Source organism: Peromyscus maniculatus, chromosome 21, assembly GCF_049852395.1.
Source record: "Peromyscus maniculatus bairdii isolate BWxNUB_F1_BW_parent chromosome 21, HU_Pman_BW_mat_3.1, whole genome shotgun sequence".
Lineage (NCBI taxonomy): Eukaryota > Metazoa > Chordata > Mammalia > Rodentia > Cricetidae > Peromyscus > Peromyscus maniculatus.
In genome coordinates, this window is record NC_134872.1 from 7,917,716 (window position 1) to 7,925,244 (window position 7,529).

Here is a 7,529-nt window from a genome sequence, read left to right on the forward strand (position 1 = left end):
CCAGATTCATTCTTTTCCTAAAGGAACCTGAAATCTCTCATCCACCACTTTCTTCTTCTTCCTTTCCCCCCCCCCCCCAAGACAGGGTTTCTCTGTGTAGTTTTGCGCCTTTCCTGGAACTCACTCTATAGACCAGGCTGGCCTCGAACTCAAGAGATCTGCCTGCCTCTGCCTCCCAAGTGCTGGGATTAAAGGCGTGTGCCACCACCGACCGGCCACCACTTCCTTCTTAAAGAATCATTTATTGCCCAGGAGGTGGTGGCACACGCATTCAGCCTTTAATCCCAGTACTGGGGAGGCAGAGGCAGACAGATCTCTGTGAGTTCAAGGCCAACCTGGTCTTTAAAGCAAGTTCTAGGACAGCCAGGATTACAGAGAGAAACTTTGTCTTGAAATATATATATATAATTTTATGTGTACTGGTATTTTGCCTCATGCATGTCAATGTACCATGTGCATGCAATGCCCTCAGAGGTCAGAAGAGGGCATCAGATCCTCTGGAACTAGAGTTACAGACATCTGTGAGCTGCCATGTGGGTGCTGGGAACAGAGCCCAGGGCCTCTGTGAGAACAAGGACTCAACCACTGAGCCATCTCTCCAGCCCCCCTCCCTCTTGCTTTGTTTTGCTTTTTGGTGTATCCCTGCCTGTCCTGGAACTCCAAGGTTAACTTTGAACTTGTGATCCTCCTGTCTCTACCTCTTGAGTGCTGGGATTATAAGTGTGTGTAGACAGAAGTTTCTATTCTGCCAACAACTCCCAAATACCCAGCAGCTGCTTCTCAAATTATCACACAGAAGCTTATATTAATTATAAATGCTCGGCCAGTAGCTCAGGCTTATGACTGGCCAGCTCTTACACTTAAATTAACCCATAATTCTTACCTATGTTTAGCCACGTGGCTTGGCACCTTTTCTCAGTTGGGCGTTTTCATCTTGCTTCCTCTGTGTGTGACTGGCGACTCCTGACTCCGCCCTTCCTCTTCCCAGCATTCTCCTAGTCTGCTCACCCCGCCTACACTTCCTGCCTGGCTACAGGCCAGTCAGCATTTTATTAAACCAATTTGAGTGACAAACCTTTACAGTATACAAGAGCATCATCCCACAACAAGTGTGGGCTGCCATGCCTGCCTTCCCATCTCCACCTGAGATGCCACCAGGGAAAGTTGGGGAAGCTGACCTCACTTTCCCCAAAATCAGCCTGAAAGGCTAGAAAGGCCCACACCTCCCTGGGGGCCTGGGGCCTGGCCTCAGCTGGTGTCGTTAAGATTCATGCTTTGTTACTGTTGAGTTCTAACTACTGTGCGGGCGGCTGGGGAGAAGAAAATAGGAAAGGAGGCAGGCTGGGTCGGGGGCAGGTGCCCAGGCAGCTGCCGCAAGCCTGCACTCTGAGCCACCTTCCCATAGAAGCAGGCATCATTACTGGAGACACTCAAGGGCCGGGGGGCATTTCCCATTAACCCCAGACCTCACATCCCACTGCCTTCCTCCACAGTCTAACCCTCACCCCATCCTACGGTGCCCACCTCAGACCATGCCGCGCCAGCGGGGGCCTCCCTGCCGGGCCTCACCTTAATTCTCTGAGTGAGTGACATTTAAGGGCCGGCTTTTTATTGTGCCATAACAGTTTATAAGGCGTGCAGCGGAGGCTTGTCAAAGGGCCGTGGAGGAAGGAAGTAACCCTTTACCATATGCGGGGGTGACGGGCCAAGTGATGTGTGGCCCCCCATCAAAGCCCTGCCGACAGCATGGGAAAGCAGGACGTTTTTTGTTTGCTTGTTTTTTGAAACAGATTTCCTAGGACATTTCAGCGAGCCAATCACTTGACATCTTCCAAGCCTCTTCTCTGTTTCAGTGGTTCTCAACCTTCCTAAGGCCGTGACCCTTTCCTCACGCTGTGGTGACCCCCAACCATAAAATTATCTCATTGCTACTTCGTAACTGTAATTTCGCTACTGTTACGAATCGTAATGTAAATATCCGATATGCAGGCGCTCTGATATGTGACCTAGAACCCCTGCTCTGTCGGGAAAGCAACTGCTCTGGACCGGGATGCCTGGGAGGCCTTCGGTTGCATTCTGAGCAGGTTTCCTCCCAAGGCATAGTCCAGGTCAGGAAGCCAGAGGGCTTCAGACCGCTGCCTCAGGCCCCCGCTGAGCTGGGGCTGGGGTGGGGAAGCTCCCCAGCTCTCTCTCAGAGCAGGGCTCTAGAACCACCTCTCTCTGGGCCATCCAACCGTCACCGGCACATCATCTCAGAGCCCCTGTGTAGGACACGCTCTGAACTCAGGGCCTTGGGGGACCATGGACAGCCAGATCCTGTGCCAGCCTACGGTCCCAGCTCCGTTTAGAAGTGGAGGCCTGAGGATTGTGAGTTTGGGCATTAAGTAAAGATACGCTGTTTCAAAACTCACAAGCTAGGCACTGCCCAGAGAGAGCCAGCATGGAGTCTCAGAGGATAGTCCTGGCCTGGCCCCTAACCAGGCAAGGGTGTGAATATCAAGGGGCCCGAGGCTGTGTGGAGCAGGTGTCTCTGCAGCAGAAGTAGGAGGGTACGGAGACCGACCTGCTCTCTGGGCCAGCGCGTTTCCAGCTCATCCCACCTCAGCCTACACTACTTGCTCCCTCCTCTGTGAGAGCCCACACTCTCTCCTCTCCTCACGTCCTGCTCCCTTTCTGTCTTCACCTCTCCACGGCAGCCAGAGCTAGAAAGAGGAGGCACCATGTCTCTTGACGTGAGCACCTGGCATCGCGAGTTCCTATCCAGACCCTCACCACCTCGGGCTGAGCATCTTCATAGCTCCACGCTTTGGTGTCTCACGTGTGGAAAGGGCTTGTGTCCTGTTCCCACTGTGGCTGTGGGATGAATAAGGATGTGAGGGTGGCCGTCAGGCCCAGGGCAGTCTGACCTTCTTTCTGAAGATTAGGAACAGTCCCCGCCTCAGGGAGTACTGACCAGGTAGGTGGTCATGTGGGCCAGAGTCTCAACTTACCCATGGTCCTCTGTGGACCCAAATCATGCTGCACAAGAGACTTCAGAAGTCTCTCCAAGCCCAGCTGCGCTCAGGAAGGAAGGCACGGATGTACATGGGAACTGTTAGCTTGGGCCTCCAAGCCCTCTGCCACCCAGCTTCCAGTCCAAAGAGTAGCCTTTTGTAGCCCTTGTGATGCCTTCCAGTGGGCATGGAAGTACCCACATTCCCGCATTTTATGAGGTTTCTTCTCCCCCAGGCTCCCTCATCCCTACCTAATGGCCTCTTCCCCGTTTTTCTGCTCTGTCCCCTACCACCGAGGTACCTGCACTAGCAACGTGTGCCCCCTCCCCAGGTCCTCCGAGAGCATGCTGGCCCAGATGCCAGTGTCTCCCTCAGAACAGAAGCACAGTAGGTCTGAGAGGGGTCGACTCCTGGGGGACAAGTATTTTCCTTGCCTCTGTCTTGGTAGCACATAAAATCCCTGGAGGGAGGCGACGGCAAATTGGATAAAAATCGCACCACGGAGCTTCCCTTTGCTGGGATTAGGCGACTTTCACCCTGGCCCTCCCCAGACAGTCTCTGCCCTGAGTCATTCCCATCTAGCCACCTGTCAGCAGAGTGGGCAGCGTCCTCCCTCCCCTGACCTTCCTTCCAGTCCTGTCTCAATTACCCAGCATCCCCTGCATGCCCTCTGCCCCTCAGCCCGCCCTCTCTTTCCACTTAGAGCCTGTGACCTCTACTACCAAAGCCTGACCCGGCCCTTTCTGCTGAACTTGGACTGGCAGTCATCACTCTGAGATTTTTTTTTTTCTGCCTCTTAGACTCCGATCCCCGGCTCCTTCCCCATCAGCTGAGGACGCAGCTCCAGTCATTTTAGGGATACCGCCAGAGTGGACAGTGGAACCACCTCTCCCCCTCCAATCAATTTCCCAAGAACAGGCAAATAACTCACCCTCGGGCTGGGGCTTTAATCCCATCACACAGCCCCCGCTGTCTGTCCAGAAGGCAGAGATAAGGACGGTGATGTATTCCCAGGATACATGGTCCTGGGAGGTCCAAAGGGTTTCAGTTACATTGTGGGGAGGGGAACCGGGCTTTGCAAATGGAGACTGGAGCTGAATCTCCTAGGATGTCTAGGCTGGACAGTGGTGTGTGTGTGTGTGTGTGTGTGTGTGTGTGTGTGTGTGTGTGTGTGTGTGTGTGTGTATGTGACAGACAGAGGGTACAGTACGTGCAGAGGCTGAGCAATGGCCGCAGAGGAAAAGACGGGGGTTGTCAGTCAGCTTCTCAGTGCTATAACAAATACCTCAGACAAACCAATGTTTAAAGATTTTGACTCACGGTTTCTCGAAGTTTCCATCCATGGCCACTTGGTCCCCGGTGGCTCTGGGCCTGTGGCAGCTCAGGATGCTATGGTGGAAGGGTGTGGAGCAGGCCTGTTTGCCTCATGGCAGCTGAGAAGCGGAGAGGGAAGAAAAAAGAAGAGGGACCCAGTGTTTCCTCAGAGGTTAAAATCGTTCCAGGAGGCCCTCCCTTACGTCTAAAAGATCCACCACTTCTCAACAGGGACATGCCCGTGCTGAGCTCTGCCAAGCCTTTAAGGAGCATCCCGGATACCAAGCGAATGGAGAGGAGGAGCAGGGAGAAGTTAGGGAAGCCTCGCTGCTTCCACCAAAGAGCATGAGACCAGCAGGGGGCAGTTAGGGAAGCCTGGCTTTATCCCCAAGAGCATGAGACCCGACAGAAGCTAAACCAGGTGTGGCTTCTCCACACGCTATTGGCCGCCTCTTGCCCACAGCCCTCTTCCGGCATTTAGCTTGGAGAGCCTAGACCAGGCCCAGCACACCAGGGGTGCCCAGCAGATGCCACACTTACACCTCCCTGAATCTGAGTCAAGCCTTCCATCATCCGGGGGTGCCCCTGGGGCTCCAGCCCATCTCACTAGTCTGGCTTTCCCCTCCACAGGGACGTCCTGGATTTCCTTGGCTCTCAGGGGTAGTGCCCCCCATCAGGGCCACCGCCCCACCCCCACACAGCGCCACCCCCACTTTTCTTCTTGTTGCCTCAGGAGGGTTTTGAGCACAGTCTGGAAGAACACAGAGTCTAAGGCGGCCCCCACCCTTCCCTAGCATGTGGCGTTCATCCTTTGTAACAATTGGTCCTGTTTGTCCTTATGTAACGGGGAGATGTTCCCCATCTGTCCGCAGCGCGCCTGCTGCTTCTGTGTCCTGTGGGCTCTCCAGTGCCGGCACTGGGAGTTGGGAATGACCAAAGGAGCGTTGAAGGGGTGCCTTGAGTCTTCACTTGGGCCCAGAGCTCCCCGAAGGCAGGGTCTGCCTCTCTCTCAGGCCTGGAATCACCCATACGGAACGGGGTCGAGGGGGGGGGGGACTTCTTCCTGCTTCTCTCACTTCCTCTAGATCACCTGGCCTAGCCAGAGCTAGAGCAGTGTGAAAATCCCTTCCCGGGGGAGCCCTGTGCTCCTCCTAAGGTCCCAATGGCGAGCTGAGGCACAATGCTACCGAAGTTCAATGAGTTGACCTGGCTTCCTTACAGAGCATAGGTGAGGGGCGTGGGCGGGCCTCCTCCAAGAGGCCACACCAGAAAGTCTTCACCCAGAAGGGACGATGACTTTCCCCAGCGTCACGGACAGATCAAACTCCAGTTCCCTAGCCTTCCCTGGCCTAGGTAGACTCTAGCCCTGTCCCAAGGCCACATGCAGCTCGGGCAGCATGACATACCACAGGCGGTGTAGAGTGGCCGGACACTCAGGGGAGAATCTCGTGACCCTCCCCGCCCCTCCACGAGGGGATACAAACAACACGCCCGGGTGGGAGGATTGATTGTAAGTGGGCACAGGTGAACTCCCCAAGATGGTAATTGATTGGCTCAGAGGCTAATCATGCCCAAGCAGGCAGCAGAGATGAGGTACAGACAGCTGGGGTGCCACACAGCTCAGACCCCGCCAACTCCCCAGACGGAGCGATCTCCAAGGATCCCCCACCCCCACCCCCGGTGCCTCAAGCTGCCCCCAGCCTCAGTGCCTGCTGCTTTCTGGGAAAGGGCCACACCTCCTCCCCGCCTTTAAATACACCTCAGGGCTGGTGAGACGGTTCAGCCAATGCGGGCGCCTGCCGCCAAGCATCAACATGAGTTTGACCTGCAGAGCCCATGAGAATTGACTCCCTCAAGTTGTCCACTGACCTCCACGTGCTGTGTGTCTGTCTGCACTACAGAGTCTTTCTGCTGCATTATACAGCCTATTTTTCTTTATGCGGATGTTCGCGTGCGCATGTGCGTGGAGGCCAGGTATTGGGTGAGTTAGCTCATTGCTCTCCATTTTCGTTTTGTGAGATAAACCCTCTTGCTGGAGCTGGAGTTCACCAATCTGGCCAGACTGGCTGGCCAGCAAGCCCCAGGGACCCTCTGGTCTCTGCCCCTCCCCAGAGCGGGTGTGTGTGTGTGTGTGTGTGTGTGTGTGTGTGTGTGTGTGTGTTATAGATGCCTACCACCAGACCAGATAGTCTCACGGATGCCAGAGTCCCAGACTCCTCTGCCGCTGCACTGGACATCCCTTTTCGGATTCTGTCCCCTCTGTGTCGCGGGCTGGCTCTCTGTGCCTGTCTGCCTGCCTGCTTTCTGTTTGCCCCCAGGTCTTCCAGGCCTCGCCCCCCCCCCCCCTGCCCGCCTAGCTCTGCCAGCTCCTCCATTTATCACCAGCTCATGCTTAGTGAGCTCACAAGGCAAGTGAAGAGAAAAAGGGAGGGGTCTCTAACACACCAGCCCGCGAGTGTCGGGTGGTGAAGTGTCACTGAATAAACACGCAGCTGTCTCCTTTATCTCTTCTTGGCAGGAGGGAAGCAGGACCGGGGAGGGGAGCCCTGGAAGAGTCGGTAGAGAGCAGAGATGGATGGTGGGGTCTAGAACCAGACAGGGAGGGCTGGGAGCAGCAGTTAGGGCCTGAAACAGAAGGGGTGCCGCTTTCCATGACTTCGGGTGCCTAGCTGGGGGCTTTGGTCCCTGACGGCTGGACACAGGGAGTTGACAGGAGTCCAGGACTTATAAGGATAAATAAGGAAACAGTGAGAAGTGTGGTGTGTATATTATATGTAGGAATAGTATTATTATATAATTATTATATGTAGGGATGTTATTTTATATGTAGAAATGGCAGTCATTAATGCAATTTGCTGAGTACTGACTGCTTAGATTCTAGGTAGCACTGCCTGACTACCCCTGTGATTGGGTCATGTGATCAGTTCTGGCCAATGAGCATTTCTGGCCAGTAGAGTTTAACTGTGTGTCTCAGAGGCATGCTCCACCTGCTGTGACTAGCAGGTATAAGCCGTGGCATTTCAGTCAGCCTGTGTCCTGGGGCTACTGTGATGGGCCAAGCCTATGAGGGACCAGAGTGTGAGCAAGAACTGAACTTTGCAGTTCGAGCTGTGGAAGTTTCTCACTTGTTACTGCAGCATAACTTTGCCTATCCTGCCTGATATAGGATCTATACAGATGGCTGTAGGTGTCTGTGAGTGTAAGGTGAGCAAATACATTTAT

General features: G+C 54.5%; 1 long non-coding RNA gene across 1 annotated transcript; it reads right to left on the reverse strand.

Annotated features, from left to right (window-relative positions):
• Positions 1-3,926: 3,926 nt before the first annotated feature.
• Positions 3,927-6,632, reverse strand: LOC121824788 (uncharacterized). The gene is made up of 3 exons (XR_013046801.1): positions 6,482-6,632; positions 4,314-4,426; positions 3,927-4,018 (listed from the first exon to the last, which is right to left on the reverse strand). It is a non-coding gene; the product is annotated as an uncharacterized LOC121824788 (long non-coding RNA).
• Positions 6,633-7,529: the final 897 nt, after the last annotated feature.